Source organism: Dendrobates tinctorius, unplaced genomic scaffold (assembly GCF_039654945.1).
Source record: "Dendrobates tinctorius isolate UK_male_01 unplaced genomic scaffold, ASM3965494v1 ptg000292l, whole genome shotgun sequence".
Lineage (NCBI taxonomy): Eukaryota > Metazoa > Chordata > Amphibia > Anura > Dendrobatidae > Dendrobates > Dendrobates tinctorius.
Genome location: NW_027361959.1, coordinates 265,741 through 282,514, shown reverse-complemented (window position 1 = coordinate 282,514; position 16,774 = coordinate 265,741). Strand labels below are relative to the sequence as shown.

The 16,774-nt window shown below is 43.4% G+C and overlaps 1 protein-coding gene and 1 long non-coding RNA gene across 4 annotated transcripts in view; one reads left to right on the top strand and one right to left on the bottom strand.

Moving 5' to 3' along the window:
* CHST3 (carbohydrate sulfotransferase 3) overlaps window positions 1–16,774 on the bottom strand; it is a 172,108-nt gene that overhangs the window by 52,032 nt on the left and 103,302 nt on the right. For both annotated transcript variants that reach the window (XM_073560024.1, XM_073560026.1), the window contains exon 2: window positions 5,261–5,315. The gene's annotated coding sequence lies outside the window, so the exon portion shown is untranslated. The remainder of the gene's footprint in view (window positions 1–5,260; window positions 5,316–16,774) is intronic.
* Window positions 1–16,774, top strand: part of LOC141072845 (uncharacterized) — a 42,303-nt gene that overhangs the window by 20,921 nt on the left and 4,608 nt on the right. Inside the window, exons 2-3 of one of the 2 annotated variants that reach the window (XR_012226878.1) lie at window positions 5,304–5,870; window positions 8,797–8,920. This is a non-coding gene — a long non-coding RNA (uncharacterized lncRNA). The remainder of the gene's footprint in view (window positions 1–5,303; window positions 5,871–8,796; window positions 8,921–16,774) is intronic. The other variant, XR_012226879.1, reaches the window with a different exon arrangement.

The following is a 16,774-nucleotide window of genomic DNA, read 5'->3' as shown; positions in this document are numbered from 1 at the left end:
CAGGCTACCAGTCACCCAATGAACAAGCAAAACTTTTGTTCGTAGGGTGAAATGATTTTTAAGCTTGCGTAAAACCAATGATTCTAAGCAGCACGTTGCTCCTTATAACAGGACATGTGTGGCCATGAACACTGATACTCTGTGGACAGAACGACTGTATTAACAATGTGAGCATGGCAAAGGTGGTAGACTTGTCTAAACAAGTGATTGGTCGCCATTTAACAGGTGCTAAGATGTAACCCTCAAGTGAAACTTTGGGCTTGCAACTGTTCTGGTGCCGACTAAAGTAAGGTGTGGAGTCCAAGGAATCCTATTTTTCTGGTAACCAAATTTGGGGTATAGGTAATGTTTAAATTGTTTTGTACTGCATTTTTGTGAGCGCTACAATTGCAAAATGGCAATTCAATTTTTTTTTTCGATTTTACAATACAGGTTAAATTTGTATTTTGCTAGTTCAGACATTTATAAATACGGTGATAGCGTATATGATTGTTTTAGTCTTTCTAGTTTTCATAGTGGAAACCAAGGATGTTTCCATTTTTTTACATTGTCAAAAGCTTGTGAGCCCAATGCCATCCAGTCATTATGTCTAGGGGAGCCGGCGGGTGCAATTCACATCTGCAAAATTGATGCCTCCTGTGTAATAGTTCCTGAACCCGTAAGTCACAGGTTGGAAAGAAATTAAATTGACTGCCGGAACTGGGATGAAATGTTAATTCTTGAAATACAGGTTTTGGAAGCCAAATAAATGTGGGAAAGCATATTGATCTGAGTGTATTTGATAAAAAGCCAAATTTTGATGGTTAGACAACTGAGTCAGAACACCAACACCAGAGGTCTTGTGAGGTGTTCCCAATTTGCAGTGGTTAGTACCAAGCAAAAGGAGCCCAAGAAGGACAGACAGAGAAGCGGTGACAGGATCATTGGTGTCCAAAGTTCATTGATCAGATCTCATAGATGAACAGTTATAATCAAAACATTGCGGACATCATGGCAGTGACGCTGAACACTGTCCACCTCCAAGACCTGCCTACAATATGAATCTGCATATTCTGATATTATACATTTTACTGATATGTATCTATAACCTAAACATTGTTCCAGATCACGTAACCCCTTCATAGCAACAATATGTCATAAGTGCAGTCACCTCCTGCTGCATTGCAACAAAATGTTTTCGAATGGCTTGAAGAACCAGTTAAAGCGTTTTGACCTGATGACCCCATATATGCACTTACAGGCCATTAAATGCATCTGTCATGTTAATAAGCTTTCCTAAGTAAGGGTAGAATTACAGCTACAAATCAGTGCTCCTAGTAGAAAAAACAGCATAAAAATATTATGCAGCTTAGTTACTAAAAGCTTTGAAATAATAGACCTATTTCTATCCAGTATATCCATGAGAAGAGCACTTCCCTGTCTCCTCTAAGGCCTGGGACACACGAGCGATGACTCTCTCTTCGAGAGAATCAGTCCCATTATGTAAATGACTCTCGTCTCAAAGTTCGATCCAAAGGTCAGTTTGCTGTGATCCGATTTCTTGCATAAGAGAATTGTATCACAGGTGCAAAGAAGACAGAGAACTTTATTTCTCCATCTTTTCCATTGTGTGTGCCAGTGGAAATTGGACTGCACTCGGACGACATCCAAGTGCAGTCCGATGCCTTACTCGCACCCATAGACTTGTATGGGTTCATGCAATGTGATCTGTGGAGAAAAAATACAGATCTGCACTGCCCCATTTTATAGCATTGGTCCGAGTGCTATCTGAAAAGATATCACATAGTACTCATCCAAGTCATACGCCTGAGTGAGCGACCCCTTAGGGAGTGATTGACAGCCTGCTATGTCTGTAAATAATGCACAGCATTGGGGTCCTGTGACCCTAATGTGCAGACATGAGCTGCTCGGGAGTGATAAGTTTTATCATTTAAATTAATTTACAGAAAGAACAGATCAATAAATGAAGAGCAATTATGACAATTGACATAATTGATAACTGTGTTCACATTGCAAGGGATATCTGCATCAGCCCTGTGCAGCTGCGGCCTTTCCTCTGTTTCCTGCACAATTACTTAATCTTGCAAGGAAACAGCTATATCACCTTCAAGACTGGGAGGCCAATCGAAATGGCTCTCCGGTTTTGCAGGAGAAATCGCTGTTTCACTACAAGATTAAGTGAATATGATGGAAAACAGTGGAAATACTGCAGTGGTACAGGTCTGCTGCCTGTTGGCTGGTTGTGGTTGACCATGTGTGTGAGCACAGCCTTGGCCAGTTGCCACTTATAGCCATAGTACTACACACCTGGCATTCTTTGTGCTCAGAATCTGTGATCAGGAGAGGGAGTAGGCGTGATTGCCAATGTACTTCAAAGGCAAAGATCAAAGCAACCATTCATCTCAAGCGCTGCCATATTGTGTCTCTAAGGGAAGTAGCGTCTCTTCTACAAGAGTCTCAGAGTGATTGCTGCCCATACAAACTATGGATAGGCAAACTACAATCCACTGAAGGACTTCAGGGCTGTTTTATGATCGCTAGTGATGATCGAGTATACTCGTTCGCGGGTTTTCCCGAGCATGCTTGGGTGATCTCCAAGTATTTTGGCGTGCTTGGAGATTTACTGTTTGTCGCCATAGCTGCATGATTTGTGGCTGCTGGACAGGCTGAATACATGTAGGGATTGCCTGTTTGTTAGGAATTCCACACATGTATTCAGTCTGTCTAGCAGCCACAAATCATGCAGCTATGGTGACACAAACTAAATCTCCGAGCACGCCAAAATACTTGGAGATCACACGAGCATGCTCGGGAAAACCCAAGAACGAGTATACTTGCTCATCACTAATTATAGCCCATAGCTTACTTTTACTACTGTAAAGCGCCATGAAATAAATGAGTCACATCCAGGCCAGTTCCACACATCAGTTCTCTCGTATGCGTGCTATCCATTATTAATGTGGGTAGATCACGGACCCATTACAATCAGTGTGCCTTATCCCGTGTCTTTCTTTGTCTACTGATTGGCAAAAGACAAAAATGGAAATGTATTCAACTTTGATCTGTGTTGGGGATAAAACTCGCCAATGTAGGTCAATGGCCATGTTAAAAAAAAAAAGGATAAGCACAGGGATGTCAGTCGCGTGATTATAAAAAATAGTACAAGGAGCAAGCCTCGGTCTTGTACACTGAAAAAAGGACTGTTTTTCACATATGTGGAAAATAAATGATGTATGAATCGGGCCCCAGGGAAGAGGGGAATGGATGTACAAAAATCAGCTAAATCTGAGCCCAAATTGGTTAACATTACTGTGGTCCAGAGAATATCGAAACACATTATAAATAAACACAGTCAAAAATGGAACACAGCTGGAGTCTTCTTATTATCAAGAGGTTCCAGCTGTCTTAATGTTTGGCTGCTATTTTGCAGCTCCGATGTGTCAGTTCAGGGCTTTTTATTAAACTGCTTCGAGTTGGAAACATTTGAGCCTTATTACATACCATTATATCATTTATAAAACAGTTACAAGGTTTTTATATGAAAGAGGCTAAGGAAGTAAGAGCGTGCAGTCTCTATAAATCTGCAATGATTTGTCATTACTATTCATCAAGTGATTTTATTGGGTGAGAGAGGTAAATGATTAAGAGATGGTTTTACATGCTTGTAGAAAATAACAAAAAATGTACCTATATTTTGTATTATTTATTACTGAAGCATGTTTTATGATCTCTCAGCTCTGCGCAGCACAGTTGTTTTCAAGCGGCTTCCTGGGGGCCGGATTAACAAGATAAAGGAGAGGCTCCCAAACCTCATTTTCCCTCTCACTGCCATTGCCTCTATCCACAAGTGCCTGCCAGCTCCTCTGTGAGGGTGCGCTCACACTAGAGTCTCTCATGCAAGAGAATCGGGCCGATTTTGTCAGAGTTTGAGCCAAGTGTTACCTTAATGTGATCAGTTTTTCTCACGTGCAAGAAGCGGATCACAGGTGCGGAGGAGATAGAGATCTTAATTTCAATGTTTCACACGCATCCATAGACTTGAATGGGTGCGCTTGCTCACTAAGAAGCATTTCTGGGGATTAGGATTCTGCACTCTACTGTCTGCATGCGAAACTCCAGAGACTGAGAGAGTTTGGGGAAAGGTCAATTAGAAGCTGAGAAGGCAGGAAGAGTAGAGGCCTATGATGGTCACATTGTATAAAAAAGGGAAGATGAGAACACCACCTGTTCAGAGGACCACACGTCACACAAGCAGGAAATTAACACTATGTGAAACTAGCAAACAGGCAGAGAACCCTAATACAGTATATCAGTAAGTGGTAAATCAGATTCCTTTAAGCCATTTGCATGCAATATTTAAATTTATATGTGAAGAGGTTTCAAAGCTAAGATGTTATCACCTATTAACAAGATAGTCAATTGCCTTGGTGATAACTGGAGGTCACACTATCAATCCCATGAACGAGGCTTTGCAGCACCCTCAACAACCTAGCTTAAAACTCAACTGCCTAACAAGTGCAACCACTGGCCTTTATTCTGGCCCACAAAATCTTGCTATACGTCACTCTCTAGCATTGGATCTACTTAGTGGCAATGTGACTAGGAAATAGATACAACCAATAAATCTAATTTATAACATACGACTACCTGATTAAAATATATATAAAGGGATAGCATTCCTTAAATATGATATTCACATGACCGGGTGATTCGGGAGGTAAAGGAAAACTGTTGGCAGAATTTTGCCGTGATTACTATCGATAGAAGTGAATTAACATTATTATAGAAAAACACAAAAGAACAATTAAAATAATGATCAACTTTATTGCGCGAAATCTTGCAACCAACCATAAATTTTAGTTTTCCAAAATGTTGTTTCCACCCGTTAGACTCTGCATGTACTTCCATTAATCTACTATTAGTTATTCAGGTACTTTATAATATAGAATATTGTATTTTTGGTGTTGGAATAGATTATGTGAATGACATTAATAAAGTAATGCTCATACATACAGAAATCATAAAAGTATCATCTAATTATCGTATCACCCAACTAATAATACTGGCAAGTTTTTTTGCTTATTTCTTACTTGCGTAAAAGTTATGTTACAGGGGAACGCTCCACTTTTTATTTGCGCTAGTTGTCATACACGAGGCTGTGATACTTTTTGCCACCTTGCTGAAGTAGCTTCAATTATAAAGGTCATATTATCTGTACCATAAAGTTCTTAAAGATCAAATGGAATTCAAATTTGCATACCTTTTACGAGAGCTGCAATTTCACTTTTCTATCATTGACGCAGGAAAAAATGCACCTGAAATTTCAAGAAAAGAAAATAGGTCACAAGAGCCCATACAGCTGCAGGTCTCAAATACAATGTTTCTGCCAAACAGCCAAGTTCCTATACAGAGCAGAGCAAAACCATTCAGCAAGAATAAAAATAGTCAGTGGGCTGACGTTGAAACCATACTTCCTGCCTTATCGGATTAACCCGCTGCAGACGTTTTCCTCTTATGAATATCACGAAAACTCTGCTAGCCTCTCAATATTAATGATTTCTAAAAGCTTTGTGTGTTTGCAGCTTCATGGCGGTCAACTTTTTTATTTTTCAACCAGATTATTATTTATGATGCACATTAGGATGTTGTTTACCTAAGAAGCTAATGTAACACCAGATCGAAAGAACTCCACTCAGACCCTGTTATGCCCTGAATCTAGGAAGATATTTCCAAAAGATGCAAGCAGTAGTGGAACATCTGTAGAGTCACTGACTAACCCTCATGGAATAGTTCAGCTTAAAAGCCATGAGAAGACCTATAAAGAAGAGTGGCCTACTACATGCTCGTGCTTGGGAACTCCACTATACACTGTAAGTAAGAAAATGCCATACCAGATTATGCTTGTAATGTTCAAAAATAAAAACAATAATGCATCATCACTTTATCCCTCCTCTCCCAGCAACGCCTGGCTCTCATGCCCCTACTAGTCTCTGTTCCTCCTCTTTTGGATAGACCGGCGCGTGATCACTTCGGGCAATCACTGGCGCCAGTGGTGGCCAACGCATAGCATACTGTATGTTTTGACAGCAGCTAGTTTGGCAGATCTTGGCGTCACTATTCTAACATACATTGACGGACACTCTTAGCTGTCGCAGCATGCTTATTCAATTTTATACAATGTGTTCAGTTATGGGGTTACACATACAAGTGATGAAACCTTCTCTCCTTTTTATCTAAACCTTAAGATGCCGTAATCATATTTTTCATAAGCCGCAACTTCCTGAAATACTAAAATAAAGAGTTTTTGATGTTGCAGTAGAAAAACATTCCATGTCACCGGGCAAACTAAAACACTGGGCAAAAAGTCAGTGCCCAGTGAAGTAGTTGCACATGCAAAAGTCATAAAACCTCAACATTAAAGATTTGTCACATTTTACATTATTGATATTCTAATTAGAATGAAAGACAAGCATCAATTTTATGCAAACCATCTAAAGGAAGTGTTCCATGATGTTTGCATGCATTTGACTGCAGAGTAATTGAGGCCAAAATTAGACTGGGGTGCCAAGGACCCACCAGCAATATCGACTCTGGGGGCAAACTATTCAGCTACATGCAAAATAATACAGTACCCTCATTCTGAAATTTACATTATAATAATAATAATAATAAACTGGTCAGTTTGTTAGATGAGTGATCAGACGCTGCCTTCATCTGACAACTACTGCTCGTATAGCACAATGGGGCCCACCGGGGGATTCACCTGCTGCCCTGTGGGACAGTCCGAACCTGATTGGGGCACAAAGATTATAAGGCTTCTTTATACTAAAGCATATTTGATGGGTGCTAAAGCTGCATTATTATAAATGAAAGTAGGCATATCTACTTTATAAAGTATGCAAAGAAGAAAATCCAGAATGAAAAGTAATATTGTTTCCTTTCATCAGTCTTATGATGGAGCAGCTGCTGACGACAAGCACATGACAGCGTAAGGTTATGAATTATGTACTTTAGTGCAGACATAGAAGCACTTTGTACAAAGGAATAATATGTGCTGGTAGTAGGATGCAAATAATATTTGCTGTATTTTCCGCATAGGCAGTTCCTCTGTGTCTGGCAGAGAATATTGATTCCTACATTGTAGCCATACAGAGTAATTATTGATGAAGCTGCCCTACCATTTAACATTAAAACGCAATTTAAATCTTAAAAATTAACATTCATTCGAAGAAAAAATGAACTATTCAGTGATAAAGGAAACAAAAGCCTCGGATCACGCTTGTCCCCATGTTATTCCATAGGGTCGTGCACATGCCTGAGGAAACAAGTATCAAGCACGATTTGCATCCACATATCGGATCATACTTGATAATGCAAGTCAATGAATCCGTGGAAAACATTTTCACCGACTGACAATGGAGAAGATGGAGAAATTATTTTCCATCTTCTCCACATCTGAGACAATTGGATCACACGATGATCATACTCCGATTAATCGGACCGATGTGAGAATATATGTTCGTGTGCCCGTACCCTTAGGCCGGGATCACACACAGTGAGATACGGCCGAGTCTCGCAGGTTAAGACCAAGCTCTGGCACTGGCACTCCGGAGCGGAGCGTGCAGCCGCACAGCAATACATGGAGCTGCACGCTCCGGAGTGCTGGTGCCAGAGCTTGGTTTTAACCTGCGAGACTCGGCCGTATCTCACTGTAGTGTGACTCCGGCCTTAGGCAAATGATTTCTACTACCAAAGTAACTGCTGTTACTCCCGAGAAGTGTACATTGCTATTCGTCAGGGTCACTGCTGTTATTAACATGGTGTTGTTACTGCTCGCCATTATTTTTTATGACCCACCCAATGTTTTTCTTTTAGGTTCAAGCTAACGTTAAGATTATTTACTTATTCTTACGACTGCATGTAAAATACTAAACGAGCCATTGTTTATAGCCTTAGGGTAATTAACTTAGGGTTCCAACCGTAAAAATATTGATGGATGGCTTCTTATTCACAATCTATGTTACATTCATTTTTGTGCCTTACTATTCTTTCTTTCTAGAATTGTGGCTATATTATTCCCTCGTTGCGCTGATCGCATATTTTCATGGCTAGAATGCTTTTGATATACAGTTGCAATCATCCTGAAGATCTTATAGACCGGCCAATTCACATTTAATAGCTAATATATAGCTGTATGCTACATTATTTATAAAGGCATTATGGCGGCCAAATACACTTTGCATACATAAGTAGCATCCCAGGAAAAAGCATTGATTAGTATATATTGGCCGAATTAAAGATGTGGAGTGCATATGAATTTAGATTGCAACTTGGATATTAAAGTTGGCCACACACATTAGATGGCTGTCAGCTATCGCCGATCATTTGGTGGGAAGACATGTCGGCCAACTCTCCCATATACAGGAGCACTCGTTTGACTGAGCGTTCCTGTATGACAGAGCCGTCAACCGACATGTGTGACAGCGGCTTATCTCGAGGAAACAATACAATCAGCAGTTGAAAATTGGACATTCTTCATTGATATTTCCCCTGACAATATATTAACTGGGGCTCCCATACCCATTAGACTGACAGCGAAATCAGTAGATATTCGTCTCGTGTGTATGGGGGCTTAATACTTAGGCCCCGATTCATTATTTGCATTTTTCCAATCAATTTTCTTTTGTGCCTTGTGGTGTTCGTTGCCAATTTTTGTATACAATGTTTCAATATGGCGCACGCTATGTTTGGATTGTGCACAAATTAAAAATATTATCTCTATTTTTGTCTTTTCAGCAAATTAAAAGAAGAATTAGGCACAACTGAAAATTGGGTGAAAAACACTAAAAACTACACAAATAACGGGCATAAATGAAGTGAAGAACTGGGCTCTCAGGCCGGAAGTTCAGATGGGACAGCGGTATGTTTAGGGTGGAGTCAGGAGAAAACTGCAGACAGATCTCTTGTCCTGACTCCACCAAACGTGCATGTTTATTTCAATGGAGACAGGATATATGCCACCACCTAACACTTCTGCCTGAAGAACCGTCATTTGGGCAGGTTAAAATACAACATGCTTAACCCCTCTATCCCCTGAGTGGGAGAATCAAATGTCTCACTCACCTAAGATCAGTGACCCATTTTGCCATTATTGTCAGATTCAGATGACATTAATCGGTAGAGTAGCTACCGAGGGGGCAGAGGGTGAAGTCGCCCTGCACAAACCGGAGCTACGCCACTTTTAACTGTAACGGCGTGCACAGCCTGCCAATACAGTTAAACTCTGAGGCAGAATAGATAAAGTTGAAACCAATGATGAATTTCGGAGCATTAGCTGATGCTCCCTCCTCCATCATTATTCCACAGCGTGTGAACATTGTGGTGGCCAGAATACTATATGGAGGATTATGGCAATGCATTACACTGTATGGAAGACTATGGGAAGTGCATTACACTGTACAGAGGACTATGGGGAGTGTAGTATACTATATGGATGACTGTGGGGAGTGTATTAAACTATATGGAGGATTATGGCAGTGCAATAGACTGTATGGATGACTACAGGGAATATAGTATACTATATGGAGGACTACGGGGAGTGCATTATACTATGTGGAGGATTATGGCAGTGCAGTACACTATATGGAGGATTATGGCAGTGCAGTACACTAAATCTATCCTACAAATTATTTAAGCACCGAGATAGGAGGCATAGATATTTTAGTTATATAAATATACTAGCTGAAGAGGTGTGAGCATAGTAACTAACTGTGGTTAGTTATAACAAATTATAATAATTGTTGCAGCAATTTTTTTTAACACAAGAGTAACCCCTTAATGACTGCATATACGACTTTTAACAGAGGCAGTTAAGGGGCCTTATTGATCCTGCACCTCATGCTCCTGCTTTTTACACAGGCTCCTCCTGCACCCCACACTCCTCCTTTATACACGGCATTTTTCTGCAGCTCAGCTTTTCTCCTTTATAGTCGCCTCCTCTGGCAGCATCTCACACTTCTCTTCCATATACAATTGTAAACACTTGATTCAGAGAGAAACTGTACTAATTGCATTAAAGCATACTGTATACACACCCTACTTCTTCTGCAGCACCACATAGCAACTTCCTGTTATGAGCACAGCGGTGTTACATGAGGCTTCTCACTTTCCCTTGATGTCATGCCTCACAGGAGCAACTCCATTCTAGACACGACGGAGCTAGATATGGCCTTTGCCTGCTGCGCACTGATGCTCTGAATGCGGCGGCCCTGATTGTAGCTCGCGGCGGCTGTGACGTCACAGCTGATGAGTTTTACATGGTGGTTTTCGATGTGAATATGTCTCCACCTGGGCGCGATAACAACTTGGACCGTGTGGATGGGGCTTTGCGTGGGGAGTGAGTGTGGCCATGTGGAGTGGGTATGGCTTGATACATACACACATACATACACTCAGCTTTATATATATATATATATATATACACATTACCAAATATAATCTTTAGTAGTTCTTGTGGTGCTTTTATACATTACAGATATTTTATGCCATCTTTTTATAAATAGAGTGGTCTGATATCTTTAATCTATCTTAGTGTTCCAGTAAATCTGTCACCAGGTTTTTTCACCTAATGTGAGAGCAGACTAATGTAGGAGCAGAGACCTTGTTCCAGCTATGTCACTTACTGGGCTTTAGATGTAGTTTTGATACAATCACTGTTTTATGAGCAGGAGATTATCACAAGTAAACCTGCTGCCATTTATTCCTCAATATTCATGAGCTTTGTATAACCCCGCCTCCACCATTGGCAGTTTTATGACTATGCACAGTGTACACAGAAAGCTGCCAATCAGTGGTGGGGGTCGGACTATACAGAGCTCAGCATTCAGAGAACTGTTAAATCTACAACAGAGAAAACAGTGATTTTATCAAAATATGATACATAGCTGGAATCAGGGTCTCATGCTGTTTTCAGATGGCATCATCATCATGCCCCTGTTTGAGGAAGCCTGTGAGGCGAAACGATGCTGTCGGGGTGGCTGTGGGAGACCAGACCAGGACCTTTAACACATGTAAGTTCTGAATATCATAATGCCTTATAGGTGGCTAGCATTTTCATATGCAGCAAGTGGATGATCACTCCTTGAGGCATTAAGCACCATCTTTTTTCAGCAGTGATTCTGTGCATGGAATATTAGATTGTGCTTTTTTCTATAGGGTGGCTAGCATTTTTATATGCAGCAGACAATTATTGGCACCTTTTTGCATGTAGCACTTTTTTCATTGCAATTTTGCACACAACTAACGTCATTGCATTAAGCACCAGTTTTGATATCATTTATGGGGAAATTTTGTAAATATGAGTCCTATGGTGCTTTCCTGTTGCATTTTTTGATATGGTCTCTGGTTTTTGTCATGCTCACGGCAATTTTGTGTATATCCCTTCTTTATTTTATGTATTTAATGAGTAATAAATGTTGAAAAAATGTTTAATTACTATACTTTTGCCTCTTTTTCTGCCATTAAATGATGGTGGGTATGGTTCTTGAATAATTTTTTGAGGTGGTATCTATATATACTGGACATTTTGATATGTTCTCAGATGGGGTAGGAAACACCTTGTGACAGATTCCTTTTAAGTTATTTCCATGTTTTAAAATAAAGAGAGAGATAGACTGTGAGAAATTAAGCAAGTTTGCAAATTGACTTGCTATTTCAATTTGCTTCCATTCCACTTCTCTTACTCCTTTTCTTTCTTTTTTTTATTTTGTTTATATCTCATTGCCAAGATGACCTGCTGCAGAGATAAAGCTGCCCCATATAGCGGCAATGCTGCTGGCCAAATTAGGAGCGCCCACCCCCTGCCACCTGGAAGCCAGATTCAGTGGGCTCCTAAAGGCACAAGATGAATTTGGATAGGGACACTGCACAAATTTATGAAAGAGTAGTCACATAAAATGCTATTTGCCAAAATTGAATTTCATAAATGAATTTATATTCACAATCATATTCAATCATATTGAAACAATCAAGAGAGTAAAAATTCACATTGGCAAAGTAACGGTATTGTCTGTGGATGCAGAGCAATACGGACGGATAAATCTATGGCCATGTTTGGTTACAGTCATCGTTGCCGTCTTATAAGGCAGTCATATTGCGGTGAGTCAGTCTGGCCACGTCTGTTTGTGTAACTGTTTCACAGCACATTTAGCTGGTCACAACTGAGGCCTGACATTAACACCCCATGAATGTGAACAGAGGAGAATTCACACCTTTATTATTGTTATACTCCGAGCAGACAGGCAGCAGACCCTTACAGGGTCACCTATAGATCCTTTCCTTTGTCATTTTTGAAGCTTACTAACTCTAACATCCATCTATTCTACATTCCCATGCAGTTAAAAGCAGCCTATTGTTTCTTCTAAGTAGCTTTTATAGATTCGGATTGTCTTCCAGCTGCTCCTGATGTCTAGCATTGTCTGCCGTGCTGTCAACATGATGTCAGCGCTGCAGCCAATCAGTGAGTTTAGCAGCACCGAGTCGGGAGTTCCCATGAGCCACTGAGCTATGTGATTAGTGCTGACACCACAGCCAATGCTAGACCCTAGGAGCAGCAGCAAGAATTGTCCATGTACCTGGGTAAGGTGGGGATGACATGGGTTGTTTCCTTATAACTGTCATGGGGTTACTGCGACGGAACAGAGCCGGAAGACCGCAGCGTCTGACGGATCCTGCTTTGCAGCTGAGAAGAAGCACTTCTCCGGCATATTAAGGGTGTTTGTTTTCTTTCAGCAGGACAGGGGTTAATCTGCCATGTGGAAATCCCTGCTACCAGCTGTGCTTGGTTAACCACTCCTCTCTCCTATAAAAGCTAGGTCTGCTGGCCAGATCTTTGTCTGAGTAAAGGCCCCATTAAGGGCCTGTCATAATAAGCGACATTGCTAGCAATATCGCTATAACTTGTGACGTTATAGCGCTATTGCTAGTGATATCGCTGTGTGTGATACTTACCTACGACAGGCTCCCCCACTGGTTATCGCTGATCGTGCGAGAGCATCCTGGACCGTTTCGCGTCATCAGCTTCCTGCAGCGCTTCCTGTGGAGAGACGAGCGACGAGCGTGGAGCCGGGCGGGAGGACGTCAGGATCACCTAGTGTGACAGGTAAATAGCGACCCCCGACCCCTGCGATGTCGCTGGTGAGATCTGCCTGTGTGGCAGCTCACTAGCGACCACTTAGAGATGCATCAGCGATCCTGACCGCGTCATATCGCTGGTCGGGATCGCTGGTGCATCGCTAAGTGTGACAGTACCTTTACACATAACGATGTCCCAGCGATCCAACCAACGATCCGACATGGATGGGATCCCTGGGACACCGTTAGGCAGTCCCTCCAGCGATCAGGACCAGCGTGCACGCTGGTTTCCAAGGTGAACAGCGGGTAACCAAAAGCCGCGCGGCTCTTAGATACCCGCTGTTTACATTGGAAACCAGCATCCAGCGTCGCTGATCGCTGGTCTCTTGCTGCCACACGCAGCGATGCGCGCTGGCCAGCGGGAGACCAACAATCAAAAAAAGGCTCAGGACGATTCTGCACAATCAGCGATACCCAGCAGGGGGACCGGTCACTGATCCATGTCACACACAGCGATATCGCTGGCAAGATCGCTGTGGCGTCACAAAATCAGCGATCTCGCTGGCGATATCGCTGTGTGTGACGGGGCCTTTAGCATTTGCTACAAGGATCTGGAGAAGGATAAGCTGGTGGTTGGAGTGCTGGAGGAATTTATTGTGCGACTGGTGCTTGGGTTGTACCCTTGGAAATTCCTCATCCCATCCTGCTTTATTTTCTTCCCCTATCCTTCATACCCTGGTGTATACCTCTGTGGTTTGTGAGTTTATTATTTGTGAGTGGAATTTTCTTTTACCCTTGTCTCGTTCCCCTGTCTGTCGGGTTTGTGTACTTCGGTGCACAGTAGCGCCTCTCTTCCCCGGGTGGGGGAAAGGGGACAGACTCAGGGCTGAAGCTAGGACACAGGGCTAGGGTGGAGGCCCTGGCGTCCTCGCCATCTGAGGTATCCCAGGGGACAGGGCAAGTTAGGGTGCCCCCTAGTGTCAGGGCCAGGAAAGGTGCCCCTGGTCCCAGTTTACTCGCCAGCCTTCCATCACAATTGTGCCACCTCTGGTAGCATCACTGCTGCGCTGTAGGCCAGCTCTGTTTAGGTGCAGCCCTGCTTCCACTCTACTGCCATCTAGTGGAGCCTGCACCTCTCTACATTGTAGCAGCGTGATAATAATAAGCGGTCGAGGATTCATGGGCGTACCCAGGATCAAAACTAGGGGGGGGGCAAGCCATGGTCATTCAGGTTGAAAAATTTTAGAACAAAATAGGTGAATGAAACTTCTCCATACAGTATAATGAGCCCCATACCTGTATATACATCATCACCAGCCCCAGCCCACTAAGCTCAGCACCTGTATATACATCATCGCCAGCCCCAGCCCACTGAGCCCAGCACCTGTATATACATCGTCACCAGCCCCAGCCCACTGAGCCCAGCACCACCTGTATATACATCATCACCAGCCCCAGCCCACTGAACCCAGCACCTGTATATACATCATCACCAGCCCAAGCCCACTGAGCTCAGCACCTGTATATACAAAATACATCATCACCCCCAGCCCACAGAGCCCAGCACCTGTATATACATCATCACCAGCCCACAGAGCCCAGCACCTGTATATACATCATCACAAGCCCCAGCCCACTAAGCCCAGCACCTGTATTTACATCATCACCAGCCCCAGCCCACTAAGTCCAGCACCTGTATATACATCATCACCAGCTCCAGCCCACTGAGCCCAGCACCTGTATATACAACATCACCAGCCCCAGCCCACTGAGCCCAGAACCTCCTGTATATATATCATCACCAGGTCAAGGCCCAGCCCAGTGAGCCCAGCACCACCTGTATATACATCATCACCAGGTCCAGCACCAGCCCACTGAGCCCAGCACCACCTGTATATACATCAGTGCAGCCACAGCCAGCCCCTGTATATACATCAGCCCAGCCACAGCTAGCCCCCGTATACATCAGCCCAGCCAGCCCCCAGCCCCTGTATACAACAGCCCAGCCAGCCCCAGCCTCTGTATACATCAGTCCAGCCAGCCTCTGTATACATCAGCCCAGCCAGCCCCTCTATTCATCAGCCCAGCCAGCCCCCAGCCCCTGTATACATCAGCCCAGCCAGACCCAGACCCTGTATACATCATCCCCGCCAGCCTCTGTATATGCCAGCCCCTGTATACATCAGCCCAGCCAGCCCCCAGCCCCTCTATACATCAGCCCAGCCAGACCCAGCCCCTGTATACATCAGCCCAGCCCCAGCTCAGCCAGACCCTATATACATCAGCCCAGCAAGCCCCTGTATACATCAGCCCAGCCCCTGTATACATCAGCCCAGCCATCCCCCAACCTCTGTATATATCAGCCCAGCCAGCCCCTGTATACATCAGCCCAGCCCCTGTATACATCAGCCCAGCCACAGCAAGCCCCCAACCCCTGTTTGCATCAGCCCAGCCAGGCCCCAGCCCCTGTATACATCAGCCCAGCCCCAGGCCCCAGCTCAGCACCTGTCCTGTCTGACACTGTAGCGATTGCCTCAGGAGCACATGGTATGCTCCTCCGGATGCCTGAGTCACTGACCTGATACCTTCTGGTTCAGCAGCGCGCTGCAGCCAGGGGCGGGAAACGGGGAGAGCAGAGCGCTCTCTCTCTGCCCACAAAGAACATCCTGACGTTCAACGTCAGGCGTTCTTATTAACCTCCTATCATGTACAGGGCACCAGTGCCAGTGCCACTGCGAGCACCTGTAGAGCCGCCGGCGCCGTGCCTGATGATTTAAATGGCCGGCGGCAGGATAGGTGCACGGTGCACCACTGCTTCTAGGTGGGTAAGTCCATGCGAGCATTTATTTTTACTGAAGGAGAAGCAAAAAAGGGAAGCTGAAAAAAGCAGAGAGAATTAAGGCTGGAAAACCGAGATGCAATGGGAGGAGATAAAGAGCAAAAGATATTACAAGTAAACATGGAGTGACACTATTCTCTCCCATTACATTATCTTTTGGGGGAAGAGTCAAGAGGCTCCAATAGACGGTTGGTTAATACCATCGATATCAGAGGCTTCGTATGACCTTTCTCTTGTGTGTATGGGGACTTAACACTTTAATGATAAGAAATAACTGATACACACATGCAACATGAATAAGATTTGTTTGTTTTATGAGGACAGTCACTGGTGATGAGCAAATCTGCCAAAATTCAACTCGCCCAAATTTGGCCAGGAATTTAGATTTGGACTTATCTCTCCAGACCCCAGAGCATGATATAAATAAAAAAAATCTCACGCTTGACATCTAAGATTTAAGATTGGAGCCAGAGGACATGCAGAACACCAAACGACAGACCATGAGAGAAGTAAGTAAAATTCAACAAAATGGCCACCAGCTTCTATTAAGCTGAATTCACACCAAGCAGATCATAAAAAAATTGGATCAGAACAGATTATCTGATCTCTAACAGTCACCAAACATTTCTTTTTAAACTCTAACCCTGACTGACAGCCGACCCCAATGCAGAGCCAGTGTCAGTCAGGTCCGCAGGTGCAGTTACAGAAGCCGCTTTGCATTTTCAGAGCAGTGACTGAACCAGCTCCGCTGCGGACCCTCATGAATGAAACCAAATGTTATCAGGGAGAATAAAGTTAATTTTC